Below are 18,469 nucleotides of genomic sequence, written 5' to 3'. Positions count from 1 at the left end.
TTGAGCAGGCATTTGACAAATTATAATTTCCAAATGGTCGATAAACTCATGAAAATGTATATTCAGCATTCTTTGCTGTCACAGAAATGCAACATGAGATCACAATGGGGTTCCTCGCACCTCCGTTACAACAAAAAACACTCAAAATAGTCAACAATAATGGAGCCAATAGACCTCTTATAAATTGCCAGGATGAAAATTGGCTCAGTTATTTTAGAACACTATTTAGCGGTATCCACTAAAACTAAATACCCGTAGATCTGATGACTGAGAAATCGCACATCTAAGCATATAATCCACAGAAAGGAATATACATACATTTCAAAAGTTATGTATAAGAACTTGGTTGAGGGGCACCTGGGTGGCTCAGTTGGCTAAGTGTTCAACTTTTGATTTCAGCTCAGGTCATGATTTCACGATTCCAGAGATCAAGGCCTCCATTGGGCTTTGTGCTGACAGCACAGAGCCTGCTTGGGATTCTCTCTCTCTGCCCCTCCACTGCTCATTCACTCTCTTTCTCCTAAAATAAATAAACTTAAAAAAAGAGAACTTGGTAGAAAGTTCAGTATTATTTGTAATACTGAAAACTGGAGAAAAGCCAAATTATCTGTAAGTAAATTGCAGTAAATTCACACGATGGAATACTATAGAGCAAAAAAAAGAATGCACTACAACCACCTGCAACAACACAGATAAATCTTGTGAATGAAATGTTGGGAGAAGGATGCCAGACACAAAAGAGGGAATACACATGTTATGATTCCATTTATAAAAAGTTCAAAACCAGGTCAAACGAAATGCACACTTTCCATCTTGCTAGAAGCTGAGGTTTATTGACAAGCAAGGCATGAGGGAGGTTTCTGTGATGTTGGAGATGTTCAGTTTCTTGATTTGTGTGGTGTTTATATGAGTATTTTCATTTTTATATACAAAAATATCAAGTATACTTAAGAGGTCATTAAAATATTCACCATAAATTGATAGCCATAAGTAAACTATTTTGATGGGGAGATTGTACACAGTGTCTTATCTTCTCTTTACTTTTCTGTATTTTCAAAATTGTGTATAATGAGAGTCTAGTATTAAGAAGAGGCAGAAACTATCAGGGAAAAAAAAAAGATGGACAGATTAAATGTACTAACCTATCAAGTCCTAGTAAACTTAAAGTTATGCATAATTAAATATAGAACAAACTACATTCCTGTAAGCTAGCACAGTTAGAATTCTGCAGCTAGATGTGGTTGTAAAGAAGGAAGAGAAAGAGAGAAGCACCTAGGGGAATGCACAAAGAAAACGTTCCCCCAACGCCATTGGTTTGGAATATGAGAGGGGCTGAATTTTGTGAGTTCTTGCAACCAGTAGGTCTTAAAGCCTGGCGTTTTAAAGGACAGCAGGCTTGGCTGGGATAGAGCCCAGAGCACGCTGCCCTGTTCCGGGAGAGAATGCAGGCAAACATCCTAGAAACAGAGAGCATTGAAACAGCAATCTGAAGAATGCCTGGAGCACACAGTGGGGGAGATTATTTGCTCATCTTGTGAGTGTCCCTGGGAGGAAGCATTCATGGAGATATACCTCTCTGGGACCAGGGGAGCTGGCCAGCACCAGCTCCCTCCCCTGCACACCAGCATAAACACAGAGCCACCAGTGAGAGGCACTGCTGAGCCATCCTGGCTGCTTGCCTTCCTTACACTAAGCACCACTCCCTACCTGCCCTGAAAGGACTGCCCTTCTCCATCAAGCTTGCCGCAGTCCCAGGGCAGTAGGCTCCCTCCCCCCAGAAGACCAGCACAAACCCCTGTTCCCACCACGTCTCCGGATCAGAGAGTTCTGCAGGGCCTCAGCTCTGGTGGAGTTGCTGTCAGGTCTCATTTCACAAGCAGACCAGAGCACACCTAGTTAAAGCTTGCCACATTCAGGCCATGGACCAAATGCTGCCACAGCAGGCAAGGAGACTGCAGACGACTGGCCTGAAGGATAGAACAGCCGCAACACAACACAGAGCACACACAACCCACACGAGGGACCTTTGCTGAAGCATCAGGCCCTGGGCACTATATGCCCTCTTCTTCATAAGGGTACTACTTTCAGGAGCATGAGACATAACTGGCTTTTCTGACACACAGAAGAATGCAGAGACTTAGACAAAATGCCAAGACGGAGGAATTTATCCCAAATTAAAGAACAGAAAAGTCCAAGGCCAGAGGTCTAAGTGAAACAAATATAAGTCACATGCCTGGTAGAGAATTTAAAGCAACAATCATAAGGATACTCACTGGGCTTGAGAAAAGAATAGAAGACATCGGGGAGACCCTTACCACAGAGATAAAATATCAAATAATTAAAAAAGAATCATTCAAAGACGAAGAATGCAATAAATGAGATTTGGAACATGAAGATGTTCATTTGGAACAATGAAGACGCAATAAATAGCAGGGTGGAAAAAGCAGAGGAACAAATTAGTGACCTTTGTGGTTCCATTCAAATTTTAGGATTATTTGTTCTAGCTCTTTTAAAAATGCTGGTGGGATTTTGATAGGAATTGCATTAAATGTACAGACTGCTTTGGGTAGCATACACATTTTAACAATATTTGTTCTTCCAGTGCATGAGTTTGGATTGTTTTTCCATTTCTTTGTGTCTTCTTCAGTTTTTCACCAGTGACTTATAGTTTTCAGAGTGCAGATCTTTTGCCTCTTTGGTTAGGTTTGTTCCCAATTATCTTATGGTTTTGGTGCAGTTGTAAGTGGGGTTGATTCCTTGATTTCTTTTTGTGCGGTTTCATTATTGGTGTATAAAGATGCAACAGGTTTCTGTACATTGATTTTAAATCCTGTGACTTTGCTGGATTCATGTATTAGTTCTAGCAATTTTTTTTTGGTGGAGTTTTTCATGCTTTCTACATAGAGTATCATGTTATCTGCAAATAATGCAAGTTTGACTTCTTCCTTGCTGATTTGGATGCCTTTTATTTTTGTTGATGTTGTTGTTGTCTGCTTGCTGAGGCCAAGACTTCCAGTACTATGTTAAATAACAATGGTGAGAGCGGCCATCCCTGTCTTGTTCTTGACCATAGAGGAAAAGCTCTCAGTTTTTCCTCATTGAGGGTGATAGTAGCTGCTGTTGAATATATTATGCCATTCCCTTCTGGGCTGCCAACTTTCTGTGGACATATCTGCTGTGAACCTGATTTATCTTCCCTTGTAGGTTAAGGACTTTTTTCCCTTGCTGGTTTGAGGATTCTTTCCTTGTCTATGTATTTTGTGAATTTGACTATATTTCTTGGTGTTGGCTAGCTTTTGCTGAGTTTGATGGGAGATCTCTGTGCCTTTTGGATTTCGATATCTGTTCTGTTCCCCAGAGTAAGGAATTTTCAGGTATGATATACTAAAATAATCCTTCTGCCTCTCTTTCTCTCTCTTCCTCTTCTGAGACTCCTATGATAAGAAATCTTATCATGTTTTAAGAAGTTGCTGGGTTCCTTAAGTCTAAATTCATGATCCAATACTTTAATTTCCCTTTTCTTTTCAGCCTCATTATTTTCCATAATTTTTGGAAATTTGTCTTTTATATCACTGATTCATTCCTCTACTTTGCCCATCCTTGTTATCATTGCATCCAGTCAGTTTTGCATCTCGGTTATAGCATTTTTTGTTTTGGCTTGACTAGTTTTTAGGTCTTTGATCTCTGCAGTAAGGGATTCTCTAGTGTTTTCTATGCTTTTCTCAAGCCCAGATACTATCCTTATGATTGTTTTAAATTCTAGTTCACATATCTTACTTCTGTCTGTTTTGATTAAATACCTGGCCATGACTTCTTCCTGTTCTTTCTTTTTGAGTGAATTTCTCCATCTTGTCATTTTGTCTAGGTCACTCTGTGTGTGTGTGTGTGTGTGTGTGTGTGTGTGTGTGTGTGTGTGTGTTAGGAAAGTCTGTTACATTGCTGCTCCTTAGAGTGATGGCTGTATTAAGAAGAGGTTTTATACTATCTCGGACCTGGTGCTTCAGGAAGTCTATGAGAGTGTGCACTCTGCTGTTGTGTTTTGGCTGCTCCTTCCCTCGGGTCAGTCCTCTGCAGGGTTTCCCCTTGCCTGCAGAGGGAAGAATTTAGACCTTTCCCACTGTTTTTCAAGCTTTAAGTAGGTGTGTTTTGGTCTGATTGTTAAAAGAGGCTGGATCCTATTTCCCATAAAGCTGAAGCTCTGCAGCAATCTGTGATCACTAGACTTGGTGCATGAGAGGGGTTTGTGCTGGTCTTCTGGGGGAGGGGCCTGCTGCACTGGTTCTCAGGGGAACTTGTTTAGGAAAGACACATCTACAGGACACAGGGGGGTGGGGTTTGGTGTAAGTGGCTCCATATTCCCCTGGGGGTGCTGTGTTGCTCACTGAAGTTGGTTGGTGCTGGTGGCGCCACCCTGCTCTCTCATCACTGGAGAGGGGAGTGCTCACCCACCACTGTTTAGGAATCCCTTACAGAAGAGTGTGTCCCTGGCTTTTGTTAAATCCCTGCTTTCACCCTGCTTGTGTCCCAGCTATCTGCCTTCCAGGCAGGCACATTGTTGTGTTTCAAAAGTCCAAAGTTTAGGGACCTGGTACATTGCAGACCTGCACTCATCCTTTGGGGAGGGTCTTGCTCTGCTGTGGCTGGTGCTGGTTTGTCCCGTAGAAGCACTCATGTGACTATTCAGCAGTTTAGAGTTTATGGTAAAGCACAGACAAAGCTGGGACCAAGGTTTGTTGCGTGCAGCAGGCGTCTCTGATCCTATGCTACTGAGCCGGGCAGCATGTTGGTGGCCACTGGCTCTTTTGTCCCTGGAGAGGCTATGCCACGTCTCCCCAGTGCACTCCAAGAAGGGGAACTCTTTGTCCCCTTGCGACCCAGGGGATCCTCAGACCATGCTCTTCACTATCAAGCCTCTGCCCTCCTTTCCCACAGGACTGCTGCCAGGCATGACCCTGGAGATGGGGTGGACTTCTAAAACTTCAGACTTTCAGGGGTATCTGGGTGGCTCAGTTGGTTGAGCTTCTGACTTCGGCTCAGGTCATGATCTCCCGGTCTGTGAGTTTGAGCCCCACGTCGGGCTCTGTGCCGACAGCTCGGAGCCTAGAGCCTGCTTTGGATTCTGTGTCTCCCTCTCTCTCTGACCCTCCCCGTTCATGCTCTCTCTCTCTCTGTCTCAAAAATAAATAAACATTAAAACTTCAGACTTTCAGCTCTGCTGCTTATAAAAAGTTGTGGTAGTCCCTCTGTTTCCCAGTCAGTGGTTTTGAGGAAGGGTTTTTCTTGTGCTGTCCCCTGCATGCTGCTTTCTCTCTTTCTCACTCTCTTTCTCTCTCACTCCTCTCTTCTTGATAATGGTTCTCTCCCCCAAATCAACTCTCCACACCTTCTGCCTTCCACAGTGTGGCCATTTCTCTCCCTCCCAGTTTGTTCTCTCACTACTCACATTGATTTTTTGCGTGTTCAAAACGATTTGGTATTTATCTGGCTGTGTTTGAGGGGTGAGGCAAACATAGGGTCCCCTTACTCCTCTGCCATCTTAAGTCCTCCCTCTCTCTCTATCTTCTCGAACCATATATTCTGAAATATGCTTCAAGTAAAAAATGTTCTTGTTGGAAAAAAAGTGTTAACTGAGGAACTCATTTAACATAAAGCATGTCAGAGGGGAGGTGGGTGGGGAGATGGGTCAAAATACACGAAATGGATTAAGGTACATGTGTCATGATGAGCACTGAGTAATGATGTATAGAATTGTTGGATTACTATATTGTACACCTGAAACTAATATAACACTGCATGTTAACTATACTGGACTTGATATTAAAAACTTAATTACAAAAAAGAATTATATGGCTAGAATCACAAGGAGACCACCAGAGTCCAGTAGGAGGCAGTTGAATGGCCTCTTGCAAGAGACAGCTCATTCCTGTCTTTGAGAGGTAATGACAGTAATATGGCCACAATGTTACCAATTTGTTATAAGGACAAAGGAAAATAAGGAAAAAAAAGCTTTAAAAATAAAGTTTAAATTTTCATGAAAGAGGATTAACAATTTTGACCGTGTGGTTTTTTATACCAATATACAATACAAAGTGAAATCAAGCATCTGGTGATTTTGTTTCCTTGGGTCACCTTTGCACTAATTGCAATGGGCGATTCTCTGTTTCCTTGATGTTTAAAACAAATTCCAGCCACACTGCTCCTATAATTGTAAAAGAGTTTTCTGGAAAAGAGCTGGCGTTGTTGTTGTTGTTGTTGTTACTAAATACAGAGCTTGGTAATAGGTTATTGAAAAAGGAATCTGGAAACATTATATATTGCTGGGCCCTAAGGGCTAGAGGGTAAGACCAGGAATCTGTTATCCAAAGACCCTGGATTTTACTTTCTGCAGAGCAGTGTGTCAGGACTCTGTGACTCACCGGCCTGTTTGAGCTTTCTAGTTTCTGGATGAAACTGATAAGAATAACACATTTGGGAAGCAGGCCCAAATTAAATTATGGATAACTCAAATGGATTACTCAAGTGGACAACTCAATTATTCTTGTAAGAAAGATAATTGAGACCCAGAGGAACAACAGTAATTGATAAACACCATGGACAAACGTTATGCTATACCACAGAGATAAAATAAATGCATGCTATTATTTAAATAACACGACTGAAACACAGGATCTCAGTCCAGTGCTGATCCCCTCTGGTTTGCTTGCATTCTTCTGGGAGAAAGCCTTCCTCAAATGGCAGAGTAAAGAGAAAGCTGGGGAGAATGTCGGAAGTGGGTATTGTTTCTGGTCCTCCAAATAGTCATGAAATTTGGTGAGTTACTTCACCTTTCTAAGTTTTTATTAACATATCCCCCAACTTTTTAATTTGAAAATTTTCAAATCTGCCCCAAACTCGAAAGAATAATACAATGATTACCTGTGTACTTTTTACATAAATTTTCCAGTTGTTAACATTTTACCACATTTGCATTTCTCTCTCTCTTTTTATATGCACACATCTATGTGTGTATATACGTATTCATGTATTTATGTATTTGTCCTAACTGACTGAAATACTTCCAAATAAGTTGCAGATATGATACTTCATCTTCCATAATTTTTTATGCGTCTCCTAAGAACAAGGACATTTTCTTACATAACTGCAATATCTTATACCTAAGAAATTTAATTTTGATTCAATAATATTATCTGATATAGAGCCTATATTCAGTTTTTCCCGATGCCCCTCAAATTTCATTTATAGGTAGCTTTTCCTCTCAACCCAAGACCAAATACCAAATCGATATCGATACCAAATACCACATCACAACCAACATGCTAAGTTCAGTGTGTGACAACTCTGTAACTCTTTTTTGTCTTTTGTATCATTGAGACAGTACAGTCAGCACGCTGTATTTAAAACTTACTCAAACCAATTCTTTCCTCTGTGTGTGTTATCTGTTTGCTGTATAGTTAAGTTCATTTGTTTCTGTTTACATTCATTTTTAGGTTTTGAAAGAAGTCTTGTTTGTCATAATATGCACATGTCTCAAAAGTCAAAATTATATTAAGAAAAGACACATTCAATCTCATTCCTACCTTTATGTTTTCTACCCTGTTAGCATCACACCCTACACCAACTATTCCATTAGTTTCAGCTTTATCTTCCCCACATTTGTTTTGTAGTAATATGCAAATATGTATCTAACTAATATATAAACACAGCAAAAAAGGTGTATATGTATCTTATTTCACTTTCTGTCTTACACAAAAGGTGACATATCTTGCCTTTTGTCATTTGATAGCGTATTCTGGAAATCATTGCACAATAGTTCACCAAAGTCTTCACGGAAGTATTTCTATGGCACCACTGCACTCCATTGTGTGGGTTTACAGTAGTGTATTCATCCAGTCTCCTATCAATAGGCATTAAAGTTTTGTCCAATATTTTCCCATGAAATATTATGCCATAATAAAACAATGAAGCCGCTCATACATTATCTCCTATTTATGGAGTGAAACTTGTATATATGGTCTTGTTGGATATTCTTAATGGCTTTTATTGCAGGGCAATTTACACTGTCAATAGCAGTGCATGAGATTATCTACTTCACTGTAGACTCATCTAGCTCATAGCCATCAAGCTTTTGAATTTGATTTTTTGCTGCTCTGATGGGTAAGAAATGATATCTCATGTAGTTTTAATTTTCATTTTCATAATGTGAGTTAAGTTAAAACATGTTTCACATGTTTAAAAGCCACTTAGATATCTTTTCCTGTAGACTGTTCATGTCCATTGCCCATTTTTATATCAGGATTTCACTCTCTGTGTTCATGTTAACTGTTTTTATTCTAGAGAGAGTAATCCTTTATATGTAATGTATGCTACAAATATACTCTCCCGGTTTTTCATTTGTCTTTTAACTTTACTGAAGATGTTTGTTGTCTGTAATATCAAAGTTTTTATGTTAAATTTTAGGTAGTTAGGAGTGCCTAGGTGGCTCAGTTGGTTGAGTGACTGACTCCTGATTTCAGCTTGGGTCATGATGCCAGGGTTGTATGGGATTGAACCCCATGTCGGGCTCCATGCTGGGCATGCATGGAGCCTGCATAAGATTTTTTCTCTCCCCTCTGCCCTCTCCCCTGCTTGCACTCTCTCTTCCTCTAAAATTAAAAAAACCAGGTAGTTTACATATCCTTTCTTTTATTGCTTTTAACCTTTGGACTATATTAGAAAGCCTTTCTTAAGTTCCACATATGAGTGAAATCATATATTTGTGTAAGAAACACAACAGATGAACATAGGGAAAGGGAAGGAAAAATCAGATAAAAACAGAGAAGTAGGTAAACCATAAGAGACTCTTAAATACAGAGAACAAACTGAGGGTTGCTGGAGGGGAGTTGGGTGGGGGGATGGGTTAAATGGGTGATGAGCATTAAGGAGGGCACTTGTGGGGATGAGCACTGGGTGTTATATGTAAGTGATGAATCACTGGGTTCTACTCCTGAAACCAATAACACACTGTATGTTAACTAACTTGAATTTAAATAAGTAAATTAAAAAAGAAAGAAAGAAAGCCTTTCCCCACACTGAGTTCATAAATGAATTTATCCACATTTTCTTTCAGTAGTCATATGGTTTCATAAATTTACATGAAAATCAGAATGTGTTTTAATGTTTCTTGTGAAGTATGGATCCAGTTTTCTCTTTTACCGAAAGCCAAATGGCTACCATTTGTGATAACACCATTTATTCAAAAAGTTCAGTCACTTTTATCATACACGCTAAATTTCCATAGGCATTGGAGTTAATTTTGAACTTTCTAATCTTTTTTACTAATAGACTTTATTTTTAGAACAATTTTAGGTTTACAGAAAAATTGAGCAGATATTACAGACATTACAGATTTCCTATATGTCCTCCTCCCTTCTGGCACACAGCTTCCCCTAGGATTAGCATCTCACGTTAGTCTGATACATTTGATAAACTAATGGAACAATTGTATGTACGTTATTATTGGCTACAGCCCCAGTTTATGCAGACTTGCTTAGTTTTATGCAGACTTGCTTAGTTTTATGCAGACTTGCTTAGTTTTACCTAAGATCTTTCTGCTGTTCCAGCATGCCAGCCAGGATACCACATTACATCGAGTTGTATTTCTTTAGATTCCTTTTGGCTGTGGCAGTTTTTCATAATTTCCTTACGTTTGAAGACTTTGGTGGTTGTGAGGAGCACTAGTCAAGCAATTTATAGGATGCCCTTCTATTGGAATTTGTCTAGTTCTTTTTTTTCCCCTCATAACTGCAGCTATGAGCTTTGGGGAGGAGGATCACAGAGGCAAAGTGCCGTTGTCAGAACATCTTTTCAGGGATGCAGGCTATAAAAGTGATTGATGCCTGTGGCCGCTGACCTTGGTCACATGGCTGAGGTGATGTTTGTCAGGTTCCTTCACTCTAAAGTCACTCTTCCACCCCTCCCTTTCCATGTTGTATTCTTTGGAAGGAATTCATTGTATGCAGCTCACACTTAAAGAGCGGAACCTGGTCCCCTCTTCCTTTAGAGTGGGGTATGTCCATATTTTTTCGGTATTCTGCACAGATTTGTCTCTCCTTTCCAAATTATTTATTTATACCAGTATGAAGCTATGGATATTTATTTCATAGCTTGGGTTACAATCCAAACTACTTTATGTTGTTGCTCAACTTGTTCCAGCTTTGGCCACTGCGAGCTCTTTCGGTTGGTTCTCGCATACCTTTGACAACACTCCCATCACTGTGGGTTTTTTTTTTTTTTTTTTTAGCACTATTTTACTTTCTAGAATTAGTCATTTTTCCAGCAGTCATTTACCCTGTGTTTTGTTTTTGTTTCTTTTTGGGAATGGTATTAGAAACCAGAGTCTGGGCACTGTGTTTCTATTCTTTTTTCCATTGGTTTGTCCATTCATGTGCCAGCACCACATGTTAGTATAGAGGCTTACTAGTGTATTCTAATACCTGGTTGCCCTTTTCTTCTCCTTGCCCCCATTGTTGCTTCTCTTTTTTAGTTTTCCCAGCTTTTCTTTATGTTATTCTATGTTTGGTTTTCATTTGAAATTTAGAATCAGTTTGTGTAACTCTTGGGCATCTACATAAGAGGATAAGTCCCGAGTCATAGGAAAAACCTAAGTATAGCCTTAGTGGATACTACCAAATAGTTTCCTAAACTGGTTGAACCAATTTACGCTCCTATTAGCGATCTGTAAGAGAGCCAGCTACTCCACCATCACATGAACACTTGATATGTCAGTCTTTTTCATTTTTAGCCATTGAATGTAAGTGGTTGTTCACTGGGGTTTTAATTTGTGCTTCCCTTATGGCTACTGATGTTGAGAATATTTTTATATGTTTATTCGACATTTGTAGAAATTCTTTATACATTTTGAGGGTTCTTTCTTCAGGTATATGTAATATGTATATTTTCTCTCAGGCTGTGGCTTGTTTACTCTCTTAATGATGGCTTTTGGTAAACAAATTTATCTAAATTTAATGAAGTTTAATTTACCAGTTTTTAATGGTTAGTGCTTTTAGAGCTATTGAAGATATTCCTGGCCACCTTAGGGGTATACTTGTTATTCGAGAATTTTATAGGCTGGTTGGCTGCTCCCAATTATTTTTTGTGCCTGGAATTGGTAGGGGAGTCAAGAATATGTTCTATGTGGGTGTCCAATTGCTTCTTGACCCATTATGACAAGAATCACTCCTTCAGCACTGTTGCAGTGACACTTTTGACATAAATGAAGTGACTACATTTGTACGAGCTGTATAGCTCTGGAGTACATGTTGTGTACCATTGGCCCATTTGTCTGTACTTGTACCAATGTAATACTGTCTTACTTACTGTTGTTTTATAATAAGACTTAAAATCTGGAAGTGTAAATCCTACAAGTTTGTTCAATTTCCATAGAGAAGGCCTCCTGTTACTATGATTAGGATATATAAATTTAAAGGTCATTTTGGAAAATATTGACTTTTGTACAATACTGAGTAATCCAATTGATGACACACATTTTCTCTTCATTCAGTTAGGTGTTTACCGAATCTCAATGCAATATTTTTGTTTTCAGTGTAGAAGTCGTGCACATTCTTTATTCAGTTTATTCCCAGGTAAGAGATCTGTCTACACACACGTATGCAGACACATATATATCAAATGTAGTTACTAAATGCCATTTAAAATTTAATTTCTAGCTGTTTCTTGCTAATACATTTTTGTATACTGACTTGGCATTCAGTGACCTTATTAAATTAATCCTTCTTAATTCCAATTGCATGCTTATAAATCTTTGGGAGTTGGTATGTACACAGTCATGTCCTTTAGAAATAAAAAGTGTTCCTTTCCAATCTTTATATGACCTCAGGGAGATGGCATGCGATGTCAAGCTGTAGATTTCTTTGTAAGGCTCGTTTTGAGAAAATAGTGGCACCTGAAGAACTGGTGATTGATCTGTGGCACAACTACTGATAAGGGTTAGTTGGTTAGGTCTTTGCTCTTACTGAATTACAAAGTAAATGCATTTTTCTTACTTTTGTTGCTCAACAATTAACCTCATCACTAGTGGCTAATAGACTAATTTATCTGCACAAATCTGGCGTTGTAGCATAAATTGCACTCAACTTCACCAACATGACACCAATTATTCTGCCTCTCGATCCGGTCTGATCCTGGATGTGATTCTCGTAGTGCGATTTCCAGCAGCAGTAGGCCTAAGGTATTGAATGCAGTGGTGGCCAATGGGAGGAACTGTCACCGTAAGGCGACTGAGAGAGGGCATGCTCTCTCTTATCTGTGGCTGGTCTTTTCCTAATGAGTTGCTCTTCCTCATGATCTTACAAAAGAAAATCACAACATGAGGAGGATACAGCAAAGGTCTTGATGTCTATGGTTTTCATTCTTTACATTTTATGACAGAAATGTGTGTTGGTAACTGAAGGGCTGGCGGAGAGAATCCAGGCAGATCAGAGAAACTTTCCGGTTAGTAAATAGTTTACTCCAAGACCTCTATGAAGACTTCCTCTTTTTATTTTCTGTCTATGCCCGTCCGTCATCGGATTCTGAGTATCACTCTCTTAGTCCCTTGACTCCGTCACTATGTTGCTTTATAAAATGAGGTAACATCTAAGACGCAGCACCCCTAGGGAATGAATGCAGATGCTGCTAACTAGGTTTTCATCTTCCAAAGAATGTTTTTCGTCTACGAAACAGATCAATAATTATAATTTTTCTGAAGTCAATAGAAGAGGTTTAGTTAAAAATCAAGGCAAAGCATTTACTATTTATCATACATATGCTATATGCGTAGTATCACAGCAGATGGCTGACAGTGACTGAACATGTGACCTTGAGTCAGTCATTTGACTTTTTGGGTCCCAGTTTCCATAAGTGCAATATTAAAAATTCACATACCTCTTAGTGGAAAAAACAATTCCACAACAGGAACATTTTATAAGGAAAAATATGAAAATTATAAGCTTAAAAATACAGTACATTTAATGAGAAAGTTTCAAGTCCCATGAAGGTGTGTTAATTGCCAAGTCTCCTTCAAGTTCAATAGGGTGTTTCCAGACTGATGAGAGCATGGCAATTATAACAATGCTGGGCTCTATGTTGGTACTTCAATTGCTTTAATGTCTTATCTGACTAATTGAATACACAATTACCAGCCAAAGCGGATTCTCTTCTAAGACTTATTTGGAGCCTAGAAATTTTGCTGTTATTTCTTCTTTAGAAATCCTTTCACAATTGCAGACAAGGTGGTTGAATCTATAGGAATTTTTCTCCATTCCATATTCCACCTGATTAATTATTCTTCACTAGTGGGTCCCAGTTAGTAGAAGAAAAAAGAAATAAGGTATATAAATAGGAAGGGTTTGTTCATATCAAAGTGCACGAGCACTAACCCAGATTTGTAATTCTTACCCATTTGTCATTTTTTATGTTATTTAAATTTTATTTTGAACATAATTTTTAAGCACACTAAACGCTTTAGTAAAACACACAAAATCATTATAGCAACATAAATATAAGCCTGATGATAGCTTTTGGAATCATCTGCCTGGGTAAGAGTTCCAGCTTTGATTTTCCTGGTTGTGTGATGTTAGTTTCAGTGTCTGTAAAAGAGTGTAATCCTACTTCCTGGAATTAATGTAATTATTAAACAAAATATTATGTGCAAAACATAATGCGTGAAGTTCAAAGAAGATGTCCTGTCTTCTAGGGCGGCTGCAAAAATTGCCACAACACTGGTGTCTTAAACCAAAGGCAGTTTGTTCTCTGACAGTTCAAGAGGCCAGAGGCCTGACGTGAAGGTGTTGGTGGGTGTGGGGGTGGGCCTCTGGAGGCTCTGGGGAAGAATCATTCCTTGTGTTCTTCTCTGGTGTTCTTCAGACTGCCTTCTGTGTGTGTGCACATGTGTGTGCTGTCTCATCAGCACATATGCCCAGAATAACTTCCCATAATTTAATCCTTAAGTCAATTGTGTCCCTGAAGATCCTTCTTTAGTATCGGGTAATGTTTATAGATTCCAGATATTAGACCTCATGTCTTTGGGTGGCCATTAGTATTTTTTTTAACATTTATTTATTTTTGAGACAGAGAGAGACAGAACATGAATGGGGGAGGGGCAGAGAGAGAGAGGGAGACACAGAATCGGAAGCAGGCTCCAGGCTCCGAGCCATCAGCCCAGAGCCCGACGCGGGGCTTGAACTCCCGGACCGTGAGATCGTGACCCGAGCTGAAGTCGGACGCTTAACCGACTGAGCCACCCAGGCGCCCCATGGGTGGCCATTATTAAGCCTAATACAGAAAAGTAAGTGTTCCTAGTTATTATTCATTATGGGTGGTAGTCATAGTGGTGTTAGTAATAAGAGCAGTAGTAGTATAAAAATAGTATATATTTAGAGACACTCTACTTCTGAATCTCATAAGGAAGGATGATGAATGAAAAAGGCTCACTTTATGTGACTTTGGAAATCAGTACTAGAAAAGGAAACATTATATGAATCCCAAGTTATCTAAGAATCAAATATTAAATATTTTGAGAGTTCCTCTATTGAGATTAAAAAATAGCTTAAAAGGTGGAAGGAAAGAAGCTAATATTGTTGAGTGCCTTCACTGTGTCTGGAAGTATGTACTAATAAAAATAACAATATCCTATATTTATGGGGACACTGTCGTAAATGCTTTTCATCTATTTACTCATTTAAGAAACCCTATGGAGTGCTGTCATAAACCTGATTTTGCGACCAAGGAGACTGCGGCACAGATAAGTTGGCCACCTTGGTCGAGGTTGCAGAAAAATTAAAGCTGGAGCCTGTATTTGGAGCCGGTACTCTGGCTTCAGAGTTCAAGCTCACAACGGCTTCATAACACTGCCCCTTACGTGCAATAGTCTCTATGTAATATGGGGAAACTTTAACTACTGTATCTGTAAAATGATAGCTGTGACATTTTTCTGTATTTTCCAAAAGGTTTGCAGAATACTCAGAGGAATAGTTTAGTTCCTCCCTTGCTGGGTTTGGATGCTTCTAGAACACACTCGGCGGCGTGATTATATCCTTTCCTTCCCTGAGAAGTTTTCTTCATTTCCTTACGTCAGTGTCCTCCCTTTGCCCAACTTACTGCCATCTCTTGGTACTGGCTGAGAATAGAGATTTCTGGGGTGGGTGCCAGGAAAATCTGGCTTATGTAAAGTCCATGAAAAGCCCTTCTCTGATAGTAAGGTATGACCCAGGGATCTCTTGGCTGTGAGGAGTGGACTACTTGGGCAGTGGAGCCTCCCTGGAGTCTTCTTATCAGGTGTCTCTGCCTTAATTTATGTTGCTCTGAATTTAGAAACCCTGCTTACAGGAGAATGAATACTGGGAGTTACGAAAAGGAAGCTCCAAAATGGTGAAAGACACCAAAGAACATGCGTTTATCTTAAGATTGTATTATTTTTACAATGCATCTGTGTTTTAAATTCACTGACATTGGAGTGCCTGGGTAGTTCAGTTGGTCAGGTGGACAATTCTTGATTTCGGCTCAGGACATGATCTCATGGTTTGTGAGTTTGAGCCCTGCTTGGAATTCTCTCCCTCCTCCAAATAAGTAAACATTAAGCAAATTTTAAATTCACCAACAGTCACATGCACTTACACTCCTAGCTCATCCACTCTATCCATCCTCCTGCTACACTGAATGACTGGTTTTTCCTTCTTTCTAAGACCATACATACCCTGGATCATATCCCTTTGTACCTAGCCAATGACAGCATGCTTGCAATTGTCCCCTCTCTCTTCTGAATCATCAATTTGTCCTTTTCTATTATATCTTTCAAACAATAAAACAGGCACTCTACAGTTTGTGCAATATTAAGAAATAAGGTTCCTTTGACCAACATCTCTCTCCTTCTCTAGCTCTTTCTCTATTTCTTTTCTCCCCTTTAGGAACAAGGCTCCTAGAAGTGTCATTTTTCAGTGTATCTGTGTGCTTCCCACCCTTTTTTTCTCAAATCAGCTGCAATCCATTTGTAATACTGACATTGCTCTTTTCAAGGTAACCAATGGCCAGGACAAGGGTGTCAAATCCAAAGGTCATCCCTCAGTGTTCATCTCGCTTAATCTGTAAGTGGTTTTTGGCACAGATGATCCATCCCTTCTTTTGACATACTTTCCTAATCAGGCTCTGGGTCACAACTAATGTCAGTCAACTAGGGCTTTCCTAAGCCCCCCCCCACCCCGTATAGACTAGGGGGGCTTAAACAACAGAAATTTAACTTCTCACAATTCTGGAGGCTGGAAGCCCAAGGTCATGGAAAACCCTAAGAGTTAAGTGGACACAGCATGTACACTGACAGCTTTGATTCTTTCTGCCATCGTCCACCTTTAAAAAAACTTTTTAGAGGGCCCAAACACATTTTTTACACTTTAATATAATTGGCATACAATATCCTATTAGTTTCAGGTGTTCAACACAGCGATTTGGTATTTTTATACATTACAAGATGGTGTCCGTGGTAAGTCTGGTTGCCATCTGTCATCATACAAACTTATTACAGTATTATTGATTATATTCCATATGCTGTACATTACATCCCTATGACTGACTTCATAACTGGAAGTTTGTACTTCTTAATCCCTTTCACTTATGTTGCCCAACCTCCACCCCTTCTGGCAACCAATATTTGTTTCTTGTACCTATGAGTCTGTTTCTGTTTTGTTTGCTTGTTTTGGTTTTTCAATTGCACATGGAAGTGAAATTATATGGTATTTGTCTTTCTCTGACTTATTTCATGGAGCATAATAACCTCTGGGTCCATCGGTGTTGTTGCAAATGACAAGATTTTCCTTGTTTTTGTCTGTATAACATTCCATTGTGTATGTATATACCACACCTTCTTTATCCATTCATCTCTCTATCAGTGGATACTTTGGTTGCTTCCATATTTTGGCTATTGTGGATAATGCTGCAAGGAACATAGGCATGCAGAGATCTCTTCAAATTGGTCTTTTGTTTTCTTTGGATAAATCTCCAGAAGTGGAATTGCTGGATTTTTGCTAGTTCCATGTCTGTCACTCTTTTAATTTTTGATAACAAAAGTAGGCTCTCTGGCTCATAATGGCAAACTGGTTGGCTTTTATTTACATTTTACTAGGTCTGCCTATTTGAGTGTTTAAAGTGAGTATTTGTTAAAATATAAATTGCTCCTGGTTCACAATGACACATACTGGTTTTTGGTAGAGGCTAGTATTTACATTTTAGTAGATCCACTATTTCGAATGTGTGTCAACATGGCTGAATCCATCTTTGACACTTGCCATTCAGCAAAAACCAAGGACTGGAGTCTTGAAAGTTTGTTTGGAGGTTCCCAACAGAGCATATGTCTACCTGGGAAAGTTGCCCTCTTCCACAGAGCACTAGTTGTATGAAAGATACACGTAAATAGTCAAGGAAGAAGGAGGCATGTCACATTAGCCAAACTAGAACTCTTAACCCCGAGTGTTAGCTACTACCTTTAGGGTCAGAGAACCCTCGTTATTCAGTGAGGTTTTAGAAAAATAGATTGAGGTGAGGGAATAGTTTGCTTCTTATAACAGAAATATAGCTTTTATTTATTTATTTTTAATGTTTATTTTATTTTTGAGACAGAGAGAGACAGAGCATGAATGGGGGAGGGGCAGAGAGAGAGGGAGACACAGAATCCGAAGCAGGCTCCAGGCTCTGAGCCATCAGCACAGAGCCCGACGCGGGGCTCGAACTCACGGACCGTGAGATCGTGACCTGAACCGAAGTCGGACGCTTAACCGACTGAGCCACCCAGGTGCCCCGAAATACAGCTTTTATATTCATATATCAGAGAGAATGACAAGTCCTTGAAGATGGTGTTGGTTTATATATTCCTACAGATAGATAGGTAGCTAACTCTCCCAACAGTGGCTGGCAGATAGTATTATATAAGTGTTAGTTCTACTTACGATCTTTGATAAAATACTTCTTGTTATTGTCTCCTCATTAATTCAGGTCATTCGATGCCACCGTCACATTAGCACATTTTTAGCATAAAAAATAAAATTTGGTTTTAAAATCGCATTTTTTTTTTTTTTTTGAGTTTTCAAAGGCATTGCTTTATGACAGACGTTTGGTCACAAAGGCCTTGATTGTGGCATGATACAATGAAATCCTAATTTGCTCATTATTTTGGGAAAGCTCAAAGACTACAGGATATTCAAAGAAAACCTTTAAATCTTTGACTGGCTGTTTAGCAAGTCTGGTTATAAAGAAGAAAAGAGTGATAGAATTGCAGATCACAGTTTCTTCCCTTAGAGTACAAAAAATCTATTCTGAATAAATATTTTAAAGACAGGCTATTACTGGGCTTAAGCCAGGAAATCATTTCCATGCTGAGTTTCTCCTTTTTCTGTTTCTCTGTCTGTTGTGTGACTGGAACTTTGTTCTTTCCAAACTTCTTAACTTG

General features: G+C 39.3%; 1 protein-coding gene across 5 annotated transcripts in view; it reads left to right on the top strand.

The window, feature by feature from the left end:
- Positions 1-18,469, top strand: part of PXDNL (peroxidasin like) — a 424,019-nt gene that overhangs the window by 172,082 nt on the left and 233,468 nt on the right. The gene's annotated exons all lie outside the window — the stretch shown is intronic.

Source organism: Neofelis nebulosa, chromosome 14 (genome assembly GCF_028018385.1).
Source record: "Neofelis nebulosa isolate mNeoNeb1 chromosome 14, mNeoNeb1.pri, whole genome shotgun sequence".
Classification (NCBI taxonomy): domain Eukaryota; kingdom Metazoa; phylum Chordata; class Mammalia; order Carnivora; family Felidae; genus Neofelis; species Neofelis nebulosa.
This window is presented reverse-complemented; position numbering and strand designations above follow the sequence as displayed.